Raw genomic sequence first — 21,433 nt, forward strand, 5'->3', positions numbered from 1 at the left:
CAGCACTGCACGGGGAAAAGGGGGTGTGCGAAGAAAAAGATGAAGGAGAGAGAGACCAGAAGTACCTGCTGGATAGTTCAACAAACCAGAGTATCGAATCACAACAAAACAAAAAGAAAACCTATAGAAAGCATTATTTTTTTGCTCGTGCCAGAACTAAAGTGTAAGGTTACGATATTGTTTTCATTCTGGAGTGAAACCGAAAAGAAAAAATTGTGGATTTTAGTTCAGGCTGGGCACCTTTCGTGGAGATTTTCATCCATGTGTTGCGTGCACTTGTGGTTCAACTGTGCCGCCTCCTTTGTAAACGCACACTTCTCCCCATTTCAGAAGTAGCAGAGCATTAATATTATATTCGAGCTATCGCATCAAGTAGTAGACATTCATTGTAATACTGTGGGCTTATGCCTCAGGAGGGAAGGAGAGAGACAGCTGACGCGAATGGACGCCAGAATGGAACAACGTGTGCAATGCTTCACGTGCCACGGCAAGGCCCCGTCTTTATTTTCTTCTCATGCAGGCGCACGCTATGCGAGTTCTATAGGCGCCACCCTCCCTCCCCCCCCCGCCTTCCCCCCGCCCTCCCCCCGTTTACACATGAAGTCGAAACCTGACTGAGGGCCGGCTGTGACACTCTGGCGCGACGTCAGGCGGCGACGCGAGGCTTTTCATCGGGGTCTTCACGTAAGCCGACTTAAGACGCTCTAAGCTGACTGCCTCTGCCCGGCCGTTCTGTGGGAGCATGGCGGTTTTTAGGGTGCAGTTGAGGACGCGGAACGCTCGGTCGTAGGCTGGGGTTAGCGCTGGTAAGACAGCGCTGTGGTGCACGAAAACGTGTGTTGAAGTGGCCAGTTCGAGCTGCACGAAGTTTGTATTGTGGCGGGAAGGACGGGGTGGAGTGGGCCGGAGGTCTCAACACAGTCCAGGAGGCGTTGTAGGAATGCATGTGGCTGGGCTTGTAGTTGCATTGGCGTAAAGAAATCTCCGGAGAGATGCAGAGAACTACCGTGCACCAGCTCTGCTGCTGAGCACTGTAGGTTTGCCCGAAGGGACAGCGCGTAAACCCAGGAGAACGAGGCGCAAGGCGTTAACCCAGGTGGCGCGATTGAGGCCGGTAGCCAGGGCGGCCTTCAGTTGTCGGTGAAGACGTTCCACCATGCCGTTAGTACAGAGGTGATTCGCAGTGGTACGGCAATGTCTGGCGCCGAGAATTCGCTTAAGGTAAGCAAACAGGGATGACTCAAATTGGCGTCCATAGTCTGTTGTCACTGTGAAAGGAGCAACAAAGCGAGATACCTACGCAAATACTGCCAACCCGCAATGGGTCATTACAGGAAGGAGTGGTATAAATACAGAAAGAACATACAAAAGTGTTACATTCCTTGCATGTTAGTAATGCACTCATAAGCGTTTGGAAATGATAACCGCCAAATATTTTTTCGCACCATTAAAAAAAATACTTCCTAGCTGGGAGCTGACTTTTAATCGGCCTACTTTAAGCAGGGAATACAGAAATGAGATATCGCTTCTTACAAGCGTTTCCGCAGTGCTATTTTTAACTCGAAGCTTTCTTTTCCCAGTACGCCGTGTTGCAAATGTTTTATTTATAGTTAAGCAGATAATGATCTGCCATTCTGTCGGTGACGCGCTGGGGAGGAATGCGAGAGAGAAGAGGAAATAGCATTGTGCAATTAAGTTAAGCTTGCGCGGATAAAAAAAATCTCATAGTTTTTACGAGAGCCCAAGATATCCGTACTGCGCTGCGGACCCCCTCTTGACCTTTTCCGTTGCTGAAAACTTGCGAGACGTAGGGCTGTGGCAGGAGTGCTTAAAATCGGACGTCAATGCTGGGTAAACGCCGCAAACTCCTGTACCGGGTTGAAGACGTCGGCTCGCTTTTGCATGTTGCACCTCGTACACCGATCTGCGCTTGTGTCTGCTTCGCTATGAGAAGTCCTCTCTTTGGCAAAGAGTGCCAGCCTGACAGATGTCAGGGACGTGCCCATATTTAATCTCCGTAGACTTTGGCCGCTCGTCCTAATTTGGCAATTTTTACTCTTCGCCCTTGGCTGACTGCTGTCGCTGATAGCATGCCTAGGACCAGGATTGACTGAAGTGTTCTTTTAAGAACAATGCTAACGCAAGAACGTTTTTTTGTTTCAGAAGTTCTAGCGTCAGAGCGCTTTTTAGAAAGCGTCTTTGTGAACGCCAGCTAAGAACGGGCAGTGGCTGTCTCAGAATTTGTTGTTAACGTCCGCTTCGGATCAAGGCTGCGACTGAGTCCTTCAGACAAGAACGTCTACATCGTCGCGAGCTGTACTCATCCTTCCTTATGCACCTCTTTTAGTCCCTTTACCTTTTCCTCTGCAGAGAGGAGCAGCAAGGTAGAGGACTGTCTGCATTTTCACGATACATTCTCCTCTCGATCTCTAACTAAAGCTTTCGTTCACATAAATCCCAGCACTGGTCATGCGACTGCCCATTCTCTTTTTACGTACTGACTACGACTAAGCGCCTAATATTTCCGTGCAGCTTAGCGGCGGTGTCGGCAGCGTCGAATATTTCTACAAAGTAGGTAAATCCTTTCTTCCTGTATTTACTCGTCGCTTATCTAAATGACTGCAAAACTGTTCGAACCAACTTGCGTTGTTATCTTTATCGCTCCGCCTTTGAACCGGAACTGTTCCGTTTTCGCTGTGCTGGAACGAAAATGGGAAACGAAAAAATGTTTCGGTTCGATGCTTGCAAAAGACCATATAATGAGTGTTTGCCACAAAAATTCAATTTTATCTCTAACAATATTTCATTGTTCTTTGCACGAATGTGCTCTCTGTAGCAAGAAAACAAGGTGAACAATCTGTTCCAATTATACTTCACGTGGAACAGTGTTCAAGCGTAGCAAGGATAGGACGCCTAGTTCTGCGGCGCATGCGGCGTTTCGCAAGAGCGGTGTCGCTTAAACATAAAGAAAATGAAATTAGAGATTGAATGTGCTGTGATGTTTTAGTCGAACGTCTTGGTGCTTGAGAGAAGCTATGGACCTATATTCTATGTTCGCACAAGTTGCAGGTCCTGATCTATTGTTTCTTTGCACTGAATGGAGTTGCGCTCACTTGCACTACTAGACGGTTAGAGTTTGACCAGATACTAGCTGCGGAGAAATTCCAGGATCGATTCCAATATTCATATTTTGGAAGTGTCTCACTATTCTTAAGAAAAAGTCTTGCCCTACGAATGAAGACACTGCTCTTGTTGTCGCTGTTGCTGTTGTCGTCGTCGTTGTCGTTTCGATCGCTTTCTACTACTTAGCTCTTTGGAACATACCACAATGGTGAGGTGCGCTCAAGCCGAAGAAAAATTATCCGAAAGGATGATGAATGCTTATCCCCCAAACAAGCAAAAAAGCATTCCACCCCTTTCGTACAACCTCAGATATGTCTAATGGTCTTAGATATAGAGTTCAACAAACTTGTTAAGTGTTACTGTGGTGTGGAAACTATATAAACACAACTTAATCACCCATTTCTGCGAGTGAATATAGAGCGCGCTATATTTAAATTGATTTCTGTGAAACTGCAACTAACTAACTCCTAATATAGCGAAAACAACATACGCAATGAAGGCGTTCGCAGTATCTGATCTCGACTAGATACTTGTATAATAAATAGGGAACACTTGCCGACCTTAGCAGCCAAGCTAAGCCTGCCTGTTCGCCCACCATCAAAAAACGTGTAGAGCGATGGCATCTCTTTTTCCGCACGATATGAACTAGACTCTAGCGAAGCAGCTGCAGCGTCTGCATCAGGGGATGTCTTACAGTTGGCTTCCAACATTAGCACCTCCAGCTATTTTAGGTGCGTTGCTATTAGCGTGGAGCGAAAATAAATCCATCGTTACACTAAAGCGGAAAATATTAGTAACGGCAAGTAAGCGAAGTTAGCTACTGCGATGAACCTAGCTCTTAGTGCAGAAATGAATAACCTATTTAGAAAGTTCTCAACTGTAGACAGTTGATCAATTTCTGGTTGCACGTAGTAAATACCCTTTTATTTAAAGGGGATAAAGACGTCAAAACGAAAAACAAATGTGAAATTTAAATTAAACAGCGAACTAATTAGTGGCAAAGCTAAATTACTCAACCTGCTCCTACACAGGTCAGCGTCCCTAGATATTGAGAAACGAACCAGAAATTGAAAGCAGTGAATGCCTGAGGTTCGGTAATTATCCCGAGTATCGAGCTCTCCGTACTGGCACTTTCACTTCAGTACACTAACAAAGTATTTAAGAAGTGCTGATGAAGTTTCCACGACGTTCTTCGTAGATCAAATAGAGCGAATGAAAAGGGAAAATCTACATAAGGCAAGTTTGGACGCTAAACAACTATTTATTTTTGATAACTACTTGAGTGTAACGAAACTAGACAGGTAACGTAATTAGACCCTGTGGAGCACCTGAACGTTACCTTCCAGCTTCCACTGAGAGTGCTCAATGTTTATTGGGCATTTCCGTGGCGCAGACGTGCTTACGGTTCCGTTGGTGGTACAACGAGAAATGTGACAAAACCCAGGAACGAGATTAACACAATAGCCAACAGATAAACGTTACACATAGAAGTTAGTTTGCATAGACTGAGCCAGCATTCAGCGTGAGCTCCTTTGCAACAATCCAATCCTTGAAAGCACCAACGCGTGATATTCCGAAGCATGGTTGGGGGTATTTCTGACAGTAAAGCTCGGGAGATCGTCGGGCGAAAAAGTGCGATGTAATTGTCGTAAGGCACGCATTCTTGGGGATCTGCGGCGTCAGCTCAATTGAGTAAGTGCATGAGGTGCTGTGCACCACGCCACACTCTCCCCGTTTGTGTCATGTGATTGTGCTTGCTTGGAAATAACTACCGTGAATGCTCAGAGGAATTCCCGCCAAATTTAAAGATGATAACCCTGTCCTTGCCAATCATTATCGTCGATTTTTACTGGAGTTCTTGTTTTCCTTCCCGGTCTCTCACATCCACGAAAGTCTACACAGCCATGCAAGACATTCATATGTATAACTATGAACTTCAGCGTACCCAGAGATAATTTTCCTTGTTGTAGTTGTTTTGTTTCTGAAATGCTTGATACGTCCGTTGAATAGTGCAGCTGGGCGCTGCAGTTTGTATCTGCCCCCGTTAGTGCCTCCTTACTGAATGCTTGAACTGAGCCTCTAAGGCATGCTGAGTGAGTGATTGAGTGATTGAGCGATCAAGTGAGTCAATGACTGAGTAAATAAGCGTTTGAGTCAGTTAACTGAGAAAACTGAAAAAAAAGAACACGTTTACGGTGTCATGCATAACTTTCGCTTGTCTGAGACCATCAACTTTCAGATTTTCTGAAGTTGCTTCCTTAAGAATCACAAACGGCTTATCTATGTGGAAGCGCATGTTCAAAACTAAACTTTCTGAAAAAAGAGCCCTATTGGCCGCAATTGGCTTGCTCTTTCCAGTGCCTTGTTAAGAACTCAGCGCATTCTTTTCTGAATGAAACTTCTAGATTGCCCTAAAGGTCTGCTACGAACATTGTTACAAGATAGCTTACTCCTGCGCAAAACATAGCACAGTCGCGAACAGCCATTACAAAAACTCATTAAACTAGAGCTATAATGAGGGGTAACCAGCATAAGACCAATGAAAGTTACCTGTCTCAGCATGGTCCCTTCGTCTACTGTCCTTTTCGGAATTTTGGTATGCCATAACGAAAAAGATAAAAGGTTAACTTTTTCCAATAACAGGTGAAACATAGCGCGCGCTGTTCATGTTGTACAGCACCCCGCCGCTGAATGATTCGAATGGCTTTTGTTGGTAACACCTCAATAAGTATGCATACTCAGAAGTGCAGTTTCCGTCGACGATGATACGCGGTGGCGTAGACAGGAGTGAGGAACAACGATAATATAATAAATGTTTCAAAGTGAGTACGTAATTTGTTCACAGGAAGAGATAATATAATATCAGCCTTTTCTCACACACAGCGTACCGCGGCTTTCCAGGCCATGATTCAGTCAAATATTTACATATTTTCCTTGAAGACAGTAAGTGCCTAAAGACTTGACCCGCTTTTAATAGTAATGCAGCTTCATTCAGCAGTGAGCTAACTTTGTTATATCTTTTCCAGCACATAATAATTCATAGATTTATATTTACCCTCATTGATGCCTCCTTTCGAACCATTCAGTTTCGTCGCCACACAGTTTCAGTATGATTTTAAGTACATATAGTTGTTGCGCGTGATAGTAATGCGCCTCTTTTGCTCCCTGGCCTATTACATACTCGCTAAACGGCGCTGTGCTTCGGAAGCGGCTGCGCATTTCACGACCGGGCCCAAGGCGAACTGGTGATCGCGGCTATTTCTAGCGCATCATATGTGGAAGAAAGCTGGGAGGCAGCGCGGGACGGAGCGGGGGAGGCCTTTACAACTGCGCCAACAAGTGCGTACACTGCACCGCATCTTGAAAGGGATCTGCAGACGACTGATACCTTTGTGCACGCTGTGTTCTCTCCGTTGTTGCGTTGAAGCGATAGCCCGCACGAAGGTCACTTCACTCGCTGCTGCTGCCGCACTTCCTCCCGCCGGCGTTTTGACAGCAAGTGTCCGAGCTCATCGAGCGCGATGTGTTCATCTTTGCTTGTGAGCGCTGACGCCATGCTTAATTCACTTAGTAACCGAATGTTTCCGAGTTTATACGGCCAATACAACTAGTATCCTTACTTCGTATAGCTGTCTGCTAATTTGCTGTGTCAATCGACGCTTCGACTTTTGGGCGCTACTGCGCCTTTTTCAGACCCAAACAATTTGCGCACAGGTTATCTAAGATAAACAAATATCGTTGTTCGCCACCTTAAGCTTTGGCTCGTGCCACTGTGTCTTCACCCCTTGACACAGCTGATGGCGAGTGCATGGTATCATTGCATCCTGACCTCTTGCTCATGCGCAATGTTGCTGTATCCAGCACTTCCACCAAAAATGCTACGTGGAAGGCAACACAAGCACGAGGCTGCATTTACGGAACCACGTGTTTTATCGCGAAGGCACACTCACAAAAAAGAAGCACAGACTCCCGTGACAGGCACTACTAAAGATATATTACTATATGTCGTTAACTAAATCCCAACTAGGCGAACAATAAGTCCTCCTGGAGTACATCTACAGATTATATATGCAAAAAATGCGATGTGCTGAGCAGGATGGGTCCTTGTTCGAGCAAGCTTTTTTCGTCGTTTCCACCACGCCGAAAGGCGTCTGCCGTAGGTCATAACCACCCCAAAGCCATGTGGTAGGTGCGGAGTAGCTGCTACACATTTCAATCGATGCCGTTACTAAATTACACAAGTATTCAAAGCGAAATAAGTAATCACCATAAAGATAAATTAGCACATGATCCATGCAACAAATGATAGGTCACCCACCAAAGAGTAAGCCACCATCTAAGACTGTGGAACACAAGCAGAGTGGAGAAAGAGCAGAAGGCCAAAGTAAAACAGAAATAGAGACCAGCTGATGCTATACCTAAAGAATTTAACACGCGGTCGGGTAAAATACATTAGCAGCAAAATGTTTGTAATGCTCACGCATCAAAACTGAAAAAAAGAATTCCAATAATGGGCTACTTATGTTTAGCAACTGATTGCTTCACAGTAACGTTACCTAGTTTGAAGCTTATTGCTTTTCCCTTTTGAAATCCCACGATAGTCATAAATCAGGCAGGTAACTAAGATCCTGTCTATTTTTTCTTCCATTTCTTGTACTGTTCATGACATTTCATTTTTGCTTAATGCAAGACATGTGAGAGAAGGTAAAAAGTTTGCATGACGGCAAATAATTTCTGCTTATCAGCCGATATTTCTAAACGTGTGGTTTCTGGATAAAAATAAGCTTTAACTTTGAACATTTATCGCCGTTATTAACAGCAGCAGCAGCTGCAGCAGCCTTACTTTATGCGTGCCTAAAGACCAAGGCCTCCGCCGTCGACCTCCAATCACTCCTGCCTTGCGCCAGCGTACTCCACACTTTTTTTACGAATACTTACGATCACTTTATTGGTTTTATTTTCAGTATTGTGTTTCACATTATTTTCTTTACTTTGCTTTTCAATTTACTCGGATAGAACTCTTCAAAGACGCGAATAATCAGGGGTCACGAGAATAATTCCGCAAGGGTAAGAAGAAGGTGACTCGCACTACATTTGTCTTCTATGAATGGCTGACACTTGTGTTTTTGCTTTCTTTGTGTTCCGAACAGCACGCGCGGATTGAAGCGAACAAGCCGCCTAACGGTAATTGACCGCAGGTTTGCACGATGATTAGCCTTTTAGCGTTGAAAGATCGAATTTTGGAAGACTTGTGTCCCAGATCCAGTTGGCAAATTACATATACTAGGTAGTGTATAGACTAATAAGGAACCATACAAGGTCCCCGTGAGAGAGCTTATTAAAGTGGCAGAGGCAAAAAAAAAGAAAAGATTCGGTTATCAAAAAAAGGACGTTATTGCGCCTTGATGAAAAACACACATAGGTAAATTACTCGACGGTTCCAGCAGAGGTCAAAGAACTAACCTTTTTAGAAACAAGTGAAAAGAGTAAAAGCAAAGAGTGACGGAGGATGAGTAATTAACGATGCCCTGGAGCATTGCGTACGTGGTTCGCTGCAACCAAGTTTTCTTTTTTTTGAAATCATGCGAAAAGGTGATGCAGCTCTGTATCGAATAAGAAGGACGGCGAAGTTACTTTGGCTTTGCACGCGTGCGCTGGGCTTCACCGAGTGCATTACGAGTAGGTAATTACCGCGCGCACAAAGAAAAGCAAAAAATGATGTTGGTGTCCTGATGTAGAAACATCGTAACTCTACCGAAAGGGGAGCAAGTAACGCGGCATAAATACACCCTCAAGAGACCCTGATCTTCCCCGTCTACTCTCCTGCGGGATCGAATGTTTAAAACGTAGCTTTATTTGACTACTTTCCTGGTCTTGGCGTCACCGCCTGACTTTCGGGTAGGTCGATATCTCGCTAGAATAATAAAGCGAATAGCATTCTTTGGGAATTTTATCTGGTTATCTATCGGGCTTGGTTGCTAACCATTTTCGCGCCGGCTTGGCTCACCGCGTAACTTAGGTTCCATGGTCTAATGAGTAAAGCGTCGGACTGCTGTGCTGAAAGAACCCGGCTCGAAACCAACAATCCGACCAGCGTAGGGTCAGCCGGTACGTGAATTGGGTATGTGCCGCCTTTAAAGGAATATCACTGATGCCAACTTGGGCAACTGCGCATGAGCATCGTTATCAGCAACTCAGGTCACCGTGTATGTGCCACACTTCAATAAACCTCTTTAACGGCAAGTATTCTCACTACGTATGTGCAACTAGGTATGTGACTTTGTTCAATGAGTGTTTTCAACTCCAGCTTGGGCCACTGAGTATGTGCAGCTCTTCAATTAAAACGAAAAAAAATATATGCGGATGGCAAGCACTTTGGGAATCAACGTAAGAGAAGCTTTCAATGATCTTTTGCTTTCACTGACGATAATTACTGTTCTGCCTGTCGCTTCCTATTGTAGTGCTCACCACGGTCCTCAACTGGCACGGCTGACACACGTTGTTGTTGCCCTTCTCGCTTCTGGTGTAGTGCACCCTACGCTCGTCCTCTTTCAAGGCCGCCATGCGTCGTTGGCTTGCCTCACGTCTTCTAGCCAGCACACATTCGCGGGCTACACCGCGTTTCGCTGCGTTGCAAAGACGCTCCCTGTTTCCCGCGGTTCTTCTTTCTGGCCTGGGCCTCCTCGATGCGGAGTACACGCTTTGTAGCAATTTTGCTGACGCGTGTTTACGTGCTCCTACTGCATACGGGGACAGCACGCTGTTGAGACGCGAAGGCTACGGATGATTGTAATGTTTACACCATCACGTCCCGGCACGCGACCTCCACAGCCCAGTGCTTGCATTTTTGTCACATAGCAAAGCAAGCACAGCACGTGCTATACGCACAAAATGTGAACGCTGCCGTCGCGGCGCCGGGCGGGATGCGCGTAGGCGAGCGCCATCTAGGGGCGTCGCAAGAAACCCAGCGGCGATGCGAGCGAGACCATAACAGCAGCAGCAGCACCCGGGAAGTCGGGCAAAGAGGAGAACGAAGCTTCGCTTTAAAAAATCCTTTAACCCTGATCAGAATCACATACACGTTACATATATTTCTGCTATCTTGACGGAAAATATATTAACGCGATAGCGTTAGAGGTCCCATGTCGCAGAAAATCCGGCTTCGGTGTCCCGTGTCCAGCGTCAACCATCGCATCGACAAAAAAGTATTCCGGACTGTGGAAAATCAACCACGTGCGCCTATCCAAATGTCGGACCCTGCGTGTAGCGCAAAAGAGGTTACTGAACTAATTGAATTTATCAAAGTAAAGTACATCGGAAAATCGTAACGCACGATTTAGACACAAACTACAGACTTGATAGCATCGGAATGTAATTTCAAGTATACAAGAAAACATAATCCTCTTACGCGAAAACTCAAACACAAACCCCCTTTTCCAGGGTTCCTACCATTCATAGACCGGCTATGGCATCCGAGACGTGCGCGCGCCGGCACGCGCAAGTCTCGCATAAGTGCGGAGCCAGGCTGCATCATCACCTGATACATGACGCCGTTCGGCGGTTGGCATACGGTGCGTTGCTACACTGCTTCCATGCTAATTCTATTAACATCGGCACAATAATTCTGAAGGAGTGCTGATTGGATGTATATGCCGGTTATATGAAAAAAAAGAAATACAAGTATTTTATATAACCCTTGCATGCTCACCAAGTACGCTTGCCTCTGTTTTGCACACTAGAAAAGGTCTTCACAAATGAAATAAGAAATTGTAAAGTGTGCTCACATGTACTTATAAAATACACATATCTCTTAACAGAGCGGTGATTTATATTTAAGGAATTGTTTGGTTTACTCTGTTTTCTTGCGTTTAGCCACTCCGCGTCTGTTAGAAGGGTGAAAGTTCATTCTTTGACAATCTCTCAGAATGGGAATTCCTCTCCATGACACAAGAGCTGTGGAACCTGGAAATGCTGCTAGACTCGTGTCGTAGTCTCGTTTGCATGCACGTGTCATCATCATTCTTCAATCGGAAAGCATCATACATCGCATTCGTTCTTGTGACAGGACTGTGTGTACGTCTCTCATTGTGCATCCACCTCTTTTGGTGTGTGCATTTCAGCATAGCAATCTAGTGCATAGAAACAAAAATTGCCCGACAATGAAATTTTGACCTTTTTTGTGGATAAGCAAATATTTTTAAAAGACTACACATTGACTAGAATGACAGCAATCAAAACTGCATGCATCGTCGTTTGTTTCGAAGCTTTTGTAGCAAACCACGACGCGGATTAGACCTGGGGCGGCTTGTACGAATAACGAAAATAATAACGAATCTAAGAACGCACTCCTAGAAGTTCCCTACACAACGTCCAGTCAGCACTGAAACACGTTCGTAAATTCGTTAATATTTTCGTTAATAAATGTTCCTGCAAGCCACCCCTGGACACTAACGTTTGACTCGTCCGTCATCTGGCAGCAACAAAGCCAGGAGCACCTGTGACCGCCACTCGTTCTCGGCGCACCTTCTTTATTTGCAATCCACTCCCGCGGCCGAAAAATTGCTAAAGACTGCCGGCTTCAACAAAGTAAACTTTTTTTGGACTGGACGCCTTACCACCTAGCTGGACGCCAACTCCGGGCAGGATGCTCGAGCAATACTGTTACCACCAGGAAGCCTTTCCGCCACCTGGCACAGCTTCCGCAGGATAGGCGCCGAATCGCGTCGTGCACCAGGGCGACGTCTACAACTTGAAGTCGTGGTGGCAGCTTCGGCGAAACCTCGTGTGCAGCGCACAGACAAAATACTCCTTGCGCCAGCGCTTGCAGACATGACATGTTAAAGGTTGTCGACGTGTGTTGAAATAAAGTTGATTCGGTTAGTGTGGCGCCCGATTCTAGGAGCAAGCACGTTGCACGTTTGCCAAGTAAGAAGTTTCACGGCGTCACTGGTATGCCATCGCAGGCGTCTCTGTGGCCCGATGTAAAATTTGTGCCTGTGATGTAAATTTGTAGCACATGTGCCTCCGGCTTGTGTTAAGCTTTGTTGAGCGTTGAATGTTGTGCGCTGGCATTGATTGCGGAAGGGCAGCGCTTGTACACCTGCGTTTTGACGTAGTTGCGCATTGTCATACATGTAGTCGGAGTTGAATTATTATTCAGAGTAAACGTAGCCATCATTGGGAATAGCCTTGAGCTTCGTATGTTATGCTTGGACGCCTTTGTAGGAGGTGGAAATTTCTTGCATGTGGGAGACTTCGTGACCCCCCTATAGGACTTTGGTTCCTCAGGCGATACTGTGGCGGCTGCTTTAGGTGGTATTCCATGATCGGCAACCTTGCTACTCTTGTGTCTCTTGAATCATCGTGTGTCCTTTGCCTTTCCCTTGTTTTTCTTGTCCTTGCTGCCTTTCTTGACGTTCTTATGAGGCATGGTGACGGCTTGTTCTCTGGACAGGAGCTCTCTTGTATGGAATCTTGGTAAAAAATGAAAGAGCTGTGGCGCTGTCCAGGGCACTCCCATTGGGAGGGTAGTTTCGCACTTCTATTCCTTACCTCCCTCAATAAGGTTTCGCATGACAACTGTACTCGGGTACAGCATCGAAGAACTGTCTATTTTCAACGGCACATCGTCTTTGGCAGGCTGTCTAGTAACGAAGACAAGAGACGTGCTTTGTACAGTTTAGCCTTGGAAAAGTCGCGAAGGGCTCTCTGGAACGTCTATCAAAAACGGGTTTCCATTGCAGTTACTTGAGGCGATAATGTAGATATCTTGTTAGTTACAACATCCCAGTAGATATTGGAGCCGTTGAAAATGCCAATTTCGTTTTCTCGGAAAGTAGCTGCTCCCGGCGTTGCGCCAGCGCTAACAAAACCGAGGTTTATCATCATGGTTATAATTACGACCTACTCTGGTGGACTGGTTACCGCAGAGATTGCCGCAACTTCGAGGGCATCAATAGTGATCTCGTTGGCACTGTGGTGGCTCCGGAGTGTGATGGACACTCGGTTACGTGCAAGGGTCACAGGGCGATGCGTTTTCGCTAAAGTGAATAGCTTGAGGCGCTTAGTGCCTTGAACAGGATAACTAAATGCTCGAGCAACGTCCCGCCGAAGAAAAGTGCGCTGACTGATGGTGCGTAGAAGGAACGGCAGTCAAATGGGCCTTGCTAGTGCGACAGCCCGAGCTCTGCCCGTCTGGAGGAGCACTGCACGAATCTAGTACTACTCGTAGAATCTGGTGTTGCTCGAAGTGCTGTGTTGATGGATTCCGTCCCGCTTGCACGTTGGACGGACAGCGCATACGTGCTGCCTTGACACTCTGATCGGTTTTGGTTCGCAGTACATACATTGCACAGCAACTTCAAGTGTTGTCCACCACAGTGGGCACATTGCAAATTCGTGGTGCTTCAGCATTCATTGGCGATGTGGTTGCGCTTGGCGCAGTGGAAGCAATGCCTGTGCGCTTGAAGTTTCCGGCGTTTTTCTGTCAAAGTGGCTGACGTAGAGCATTCCTGAACGGTATGATGCGACGCAATGCACAGGAGGTAGGGGTGCGTGTACGTCGATCTTAGTTCAATTGACAGAGCCGCTGCAGAGGCCGCGATTCACATTGATGATAGCGTTGGCTTGCATACGAGCTGGCTTGGGTGATAAAGCCTTCCTCCCTCGCCTCGAATTGAATTCGTAGGAAGGTCCCATTATGTTTTACTTGTCTTCTTTAACCGCTGCGGTGTCAGCGTGAACTGACGAAGAAGCCTTCTTCAGCCGCTGATGGCACAGAATATCAAGGTCAGGTAGTAAGGTTTTTATGATGACGCGTCGCAGAACAGCAGCATACTCGTCTGATAAAACGCCAAGGCATTCCAGTGCACTTGAGCGGAACGTGATCTCATCATACACATTAGGAAGCTTGTCGAGATCTGCTGAACTATCAACGGGTGTCATTGCAAGTAGGTGGTCCATATGATCAGCGACCAGTACGTCCCGACGGCCGAACCGTTTAAACAGCACCTTGATGGCGGCATCGTACTTTGCCTCGGCGAGGCGGATATCTTGAATTTCCGTCTTAGCTGACCCGCACCGGTACGTCAACAGATATTTAGACTTGTCTATCTTGGATATCGAGTCATTGCCGTAGATTCTTGCCTGGTACTGGTTCCAAAAGCCTTGCCAGTCACGCTGTTCCCCAGAAAAGATCCGGAACTGCAGCTTTGTCAGGGCAAGGCAAGAGAATGGCGTCGTGGGCGATACTCAGAATGAGGCAGAATGGGTAGATAGCGAGGCAAGTTGTGCTGTAGGACTCACGGTGGAGTCGGCAGAGACAGGAATTATTGGTAGACGTAGGTCGGTGGCGAGGCTTCCCCACTTGCTTTGGGGAAGCTGATCTTTTGTTCGTACTCGAAAGCAGTGGTCAGGTCTGCCTCCAGGTTTTGATCTGTGAGCATATCTTGTATGGCGCAACACAACTTCATAAGCTCCGCTTGCTTCGCAAAGACGAGCTCGATGGGCTGCCGCAGCAACCGCGCCGGTGTGGCCTCATCTGTAAACAGGGCGTCGATCGTTGAAATGGTCTTAGTGATGGCACTCCGGACAAAGGAGCACTTGATGCGCAGTTGCTCCATTGCAGGAACTCGAGGGCCAGACAACAGAATGGATTTTGGCACGCTTTGAAATGTAGCAAACAACGACGGGGAGAACATCCGGACCAGGACGTCCCTTTAGTTCGTCATACGGCGTCAAGAGAACGAGAGTGGCCGCCGCTCGTGCTCGGCGCACTTTCTTATTTATTTTCAACAGCATTTAATTACCCGCTTCACTAGAGCTTCGCTCGCACCTACATGTCAACATGTACATTGCATCTACATACTATGTTTTTCTGCAATATTTCAGCGCAGGTGTTTGTTCTTGGTCTCGTCATTGTTGTTTGAGGAACTCCTAGTGAAATAGGGCGTATTTTCTGTTAACAATTACACGTGGCTTCTTTTTCTCCCCTAAGTACTCTCGCCGTCGCATAGAAACACAGCACAGCAAAACATTTGTAATTTATACTTGTGCGTTGCGACACATAACCAGAGAAAATATGAGTAGGAAGCTCAGCGATTCATTCGTTTTTTTTCAGCCCTTTTTAACCGTTTGATATTGTGGTGTCGTTTAACCTCCAAGCCTTGAATGGTTGCTTCTTCGAGATTCACAAAAGCGCGGATCTAAATATAGTATGCCTCCTTTTGAATAAGCTTTCGAAACACATATCGCCTTATTGAAAATAAATATTTTACGTGTTTGACTGCGTCGTTTATTGCGTCGTGAATTTGTCATTAGTCCGTACCTCAAACTTGCCCTTATAGAGCGCCTGGGAACGCCTATGAAAGCGTTTGCGTATAGCTGCCTGCTATGGTAAAATGAACGACGATTACAAATTCGCTTGATCAATATTTCATAATCATCAGCTAAATTCCGCGGGATACACCGTGCATCGTTTTGAGAACCGTGGTCATCTCATCTGCCTCTTCCTGCTTCTTCATAGCTGGTACTTCATCGTCGTCTTCATACTTCAAGGTTTTGCTATGCTACATAAATAAAAAAAGAAAACAAAAAGGAAGAATATGACTGAAAAGTGCAACGTTAACGGTTGACAGGCCAAACTTAATGCTAGTCGTGCTTCACAGAACCCTGGGGCCCAACAATACTGCTGGTTTCATTGAAAAAACGCAGTCGACTGTGAGGACTGCGAAGTGCGGCTTCCATGAACGGAACATCGCCGCGTCATATAAATCACAGCAATGCCATCAGTACAAAAGAAAACGGTTAACAAAGTTTATGTCATCCTTCAACAGGAACCCAGACCACATTGGACTAAAGTTCGCCATAGAAATGGAAAATAAAAAATATCCGTTCATTGATTTCTAACGCCAGTCACATCCTGGCCTCTACTGTACTGCTTTATCCACAAATAAATAAAATCCTCTTTTTTTCAATCAACAACTGAACTACAGATATTAATACCACACGGATGTTGGCTAGAGCTATAATTTGCTCCATGAGAAATAGGAGAGCATGAGTGCTGCTATCATAAAACAACTCTGCAACATTATCAAAGTGAACGAAGACGCAGTGGGGAACCACAACATTCACGATGTTATTACGCATGCATTACAACTGAGAAAAGAGCAGCACGAAAGACGTTCCAAAGCGGAATCTAGAAAAAAGAAAGCGCTGTTCTGTAGTGCTATTCAGTGCTCCAATAACTTAGAGCCAGCCTCGCAGGCTTATGCATCGCAGGATCTGAGAAAAGCAGAATGTCTCATTGCATAGGGCACTAATCCGAGATATCGGTTTGCTATATTTACTACAGTGTTGGTGCTTAACATAGTACCAACTGATATACTGACTTGCATATCAAATTAGGCTGAAGTTCGTGCATCTTGTGGATGAATAAATCCCGCAGTTTTTGGCCCCAACTATTCCAAACGGCCTCGTTCAGTGGAATTCTAGGTACCTCTTATGCAGGTGAAAAAGTGAATTTCGCAAGCAGATTCGTACAGAACACAATAATGGATTTCTTGGATAGTCTCTGCCATTCGGCCTAAAGAAGGTAAATATTTTAATGTTTTAGTTTATACATACCTTGCCTGACTGCCATACACCATCTCCGAGTTTTCGTTAGTTAGTCAGTTAAATGGGGTTTAATGGCGCAAAAGCGGCTGAGGCTACGCTGCGCCAAACATGAGGTGTTTTAAAATCCAGTTTATGAAGGAAAGGCTTTGTTAATATATATTTTATGTAAAAAGCCAGTGTCATTTAGAAAATTACGGACGTCACATAATGGTACTAGTGGATCATCACCTAAAATTAGAGCAGGGTGTAAAGGTATGTGTAGTTGATATAATTTGTGCAAAAGTGTTCGTCTGTGCGTTTCAATCTCCGTACATGTGAGTAATATGTGCATAACTGTTAGTGGCTGTTGACATCTCTCGCATGTTGGTGTGTCTTCTTTCGTAAGTAAGTAATTGTGTGTGAGGTGTGTGTGCCCAATGCGTAGTCGGCATATAACTACTTCGAGGAACCGCTCCTGATGATAGCGTGACTTCCACTCGCCAACTATGGGTTTCGTGAGTTGTAGTTTGTTGTCGGCACAACGGTCCCATTCGCGTTGCCATTTACCGTGAAGGCTTTTTTAGTTGCACGGATGCTATCATTATATGGGAGCGTCGTGTTTGTAATGTCTTTGTGCGCTGCCATCAATGCACATCTATCAGCTGCTTCGTTACCCGGTATCCCAACATTACTTGGGACCCAGCAGAAACGAATTGACCTCCATGTTTAAAATGTCTCCAATCAGGGGTTCACACTCAGATTTCAGATGTAGAGCATTCAGTGTGCTTAAAGAATCTGTGTATATGACTGCATTTGTGTGTTTATCAGCGATAATCTTTTTCACAACAACCCAGATGGCATAAGCTTCAGCCGTGAAAACAGAAGCGTGTTGTGGCAATCAAATAGTTGTTCCCCAATTTCCCATTAGGGCCCCCACACCCACGTGATCTTTTATTTTAGAGCCATCAGTGTAATATTGCATGTTATATTTATATTTGTCCTGAAGTGCACGGAATTATTGTATAATGTGTTCGTTTCGGATGTCTCTTTTCTTCAGATGTGTTAACGTCCAATCACATAAGTGTGTGAAATCGTACCACGGGGCCAACCATCGTGGTTTCTCGGCAACCTGGAGGACTTCGTGGGGAATGTCATAGTCCCGACAGTATTGCTCATACCGCAGGACAAGTGGCCTAATCACGTTCGGTTTATTTGTGTAGTGTAAGCGTGAGTTGCATTGTAGGAGGATGTCGTAGCATATGTGTTGCGGTGATGACTGAATTCTGAGTACGTAGGAAAAAGTGAGTAATGCTCTGCGCTGCTGTAAGGAGGGTTCATTACACTCGACATATAAACTTGGAATAGTTGAAGTTCTGTAGGCACCACTTGCCAGTCGCAGTCCGAGGTTATGTACTGGATCAAGTCGTGGGATGTAGGACTGTCTGGCTGAGCCGTAAACCACGGAACCGTAGTCTAAAAGGCTACGCACAAGAGACCGGTAAATACGTAAAAGACAGGTTCGGTCGGAACCCCAGTGCTTATGTGATAAAACTTTGAGGATATTCAATGCTTCATTTCCCTTTATCTTTAGTGTTTTAATGTGGGCTAGGTTTATTTTTTTGTCAAACGTTACTCCCAAGAATTTATATTCTTGTTTTACCGGCAGCGCGACATCATTCAATTTTACATCCGGGTCCTAGTACAACCCTCGTTTTTGCGAAAGAAGTACTGTAACAGTTTTCTGAGTAGAGAAGCGGAAGCCATTTTTTTCAGCCCACTCCATTCGTTTATTTATAGTTATCTGGAGCTGTCTTTCACAGGTTACTCCTAAAAACTTACGGTCATGTTTCACCGGTAGTGTGACGTCATTCAATTTTAGGTCTGGATCGCTGTGTAGGCCTCGTATCTGAGAGAACAAAACAGTAACTGTTTTCTGTGTGGAGAAACGGAAACCATTTTTGTTAGCCCATTGTGTAAGTTTATTTATTGTGAGCTGAAGCTGCGTTTCATAGGTTAGCAAATTTGAGGCACGGCAAGCCACTTGGAGATCGTCTACGTATAAAGAGTGTATAAGAGACGATGGTATGATCTTATTAGCTGATTTCATTTTTACTATAAAGAGTGTCGTGCTGAGAACACAGCCTTGTGGAACACCATTTCCCTGTTTAAATGTATGCAATAGTACTGAGCCCAGACGTACCTGAAATGTTCTACTAGACATAAAATCAGCTAAGCAGTTGAGCATTTTACCCCGGATGCCGACGTCAGCCAGGTCTCTTAAAATTCCATATCTCCATGTGGTATCATAGGCTTTTTCTAAATCGAAGAAAACTGCAAGACAGTGTTCTTTGTGTAAAAATGCATATCGAATTTCATGTTCTAGACGAACAACACGGTCAGTGGTTGAACAACCCTTTTTATATCCACACTGATGGGGATCAATAAGGTTTCTTGATTCTAAAATAAATGAAAGTCTTATATTGATGATGCTTTCATATGATTTTGCCAAACAGATTGTGAGGCCAATAGGTCTGTAGCTACTTGTGGAGGTGGGGGATTTATCGGCTTTGAGAAATGGAACAACTATTGCCCTTTTCCATTCTTCCGGCATTATGCCAGATTCCCAGATTAAGTTAAAAAATTTAGGGAGAGCGTTTACAGATGCTTCAGATAGATGAGCCAGCATGGCGTAGTGAATATGGTCGTGACCTGGCGGTGTGTTTTTCCCTGCAGAAAGAACTCTCTTTATTTCTTGTTGTGTGAGGGGTGAATTGTACGGTTCATTTGATGCGCCAGTAGTGGGCAGCTTCTGTTTTTGAGCAGACTGTTTGTATAGTAAACATTCCTTTGTATAATTCCCTGAACTGGATACATCGCGGAAATGTTCTCCAAGTATATCTGCCTGTTCTTGTATTGTTGTTTGTGTGCCTGGACTTGTAAGTAACGCTATTGTGTAAGATGAGTAATGTCCTCTAAATTTCCTCACCTGGTCCCACATTCGTTTCGATGTTACCGTACTATTAATTGAACAGATGTATTTTTGCCATTATGATTTTTCAGCATGTCTTCGAATGAATCGTGCTTTGGCTTTGGCTCGTTTGAAGTTTACGAGGCTGCAATAGGTGGGGTACCTCTGTAGGATTCGCCAGGCCTTATTTTGTTCTTTTTTAGCGTCGGTACACTCCTTTGTCCACCAGGGGTTTAGTTTTTTGTGCACTATACCCGAAGACAGGGGTATCGCCTTTTCTGCTGCTGTGATTATGACTTCAGTGATTTTTTTATTAAGTTCATCAATACTAAGCTCTGGCGAAAAGACATTTTCCAGTTTCGCGTTCTCCATAAAAACCTGCCAGTCAGCGAGCTGTAATTTCCATCGGCGTGGTCTAGTTACTAAAGTTTGCGGTGATGGTAGGGGTTTAAAGAGTGCGGGTAAGTGGTCGCTGCCATATGGCGTGTCGAGAGCTTCCCATACAAAATTAGTAAAAAGATCGGGCGAACAAAAGGCTAAATCTAAACAACTAAATGTGCGCGAAGTCGGTGAGAAATAAGTTGGCGCACTTGAGTTTAAAAGGCAGATATCATTGGATAAAATAAAATATTCAACGAGTTGTCCTCTTTGGTCAGTCTTGACACTGCCCCAAAGTGTACCATGAGCATTAAAATCTCCTACCAGGATAAATGGCTCCGGCAACTGATCTGTTAGTTTTTCTAAGTCTTTAATAGTAAATTGTGTGTGGGGTGGAACATATAGTGAGCAAATGGTGATGGTTTTGTAGGATAGAATGGTGACAGCTACGGCCTCTAAAGATGTATTTTATTGGACATTTCGGGTGGGAGTACCGCCCTGCATGACTATAGCCACTCCTCCCGACAAACGGCTGGAACATTCGCGGTCCCTTCGGACAACGGTGAAGCTTCTAAGGAATTGACTGTGTTTAGGGCCTAAGTTTGTTTCTTGTAGGCAAAATCTAACTGGCGAAAACTTATTTGTTATGTCTTTATTGTCACCCAAATTGTGAATACGTCCTCTACATTTCCAATGTATGATAAAAGCCATACTGGCAGAAGTGAGAATGTTAATTTATATGTGTGTACTAAGCAATTGTAGGTGAAATTTATTATCGGAAATGTAGTATTGGAAGAACGGTAACCGTTCAGGTTACCGGCACCTTTGTTCGCGTAGTTATTGTGACCTTGTCGTTCTTAGCGCGCTCCAAAGAGCGCTGATCTTTTGGCGTCGATGACGCCGAAGTTTTTTTGTCGACCTCCATAGCCTCCTCCGAGGCGCTGGATGATCGAGAACCAGGCGCTGAGACGCGGGTCTCAGGCCTGGGTGTTCGATTTAGCCTGGGGCCCTGTGGAACCAGGGTCTGTAGGCCGGTCCGTGATGATGATGATGATGGAGCAGCACTGGCTGCTGCCACCAAGGGGACGGATGGAGTTACTACTGGGCCACTGTCTGCGGTCCCTGTAGACTCCTGAGACCGCGGCGGTGCTGTCCCCTGTCGCACCGCACTGGCGTAGGTTGTTAGAGGTAGGTGTGCTAGTTTCTTTCTTGCTTCATAGAAGGAAATCTTCTCTTTCACCGTAAGTGCAATTATCTTTTTTTCTTTCTTCCAGCAAGGACAAGATCATGAATATGCTGGATGATCTCCTTTGCAGTTTGTACAGTGCGGAGCAGCATTGCAGTTCTCCCACTGATGGTGATTGGCGCTAC

Source organism: Dermacentor albipictus, chromosome 6, assembly GCF_038994185.2.
Source record: "Dermacentor albipictus isolate Rhodes 1998 colony chromosome 6, USDA_Dalb.pri_finalv2, whole genome shotgun sequence".
NCBI classification, from domain to species: domain Eukaryota; kingdom Metazoa; phylum Arthropoda; class Arachnida; order Ixodida; family Ixodidae; genus Dermacentor; species Dermacentor albipictus.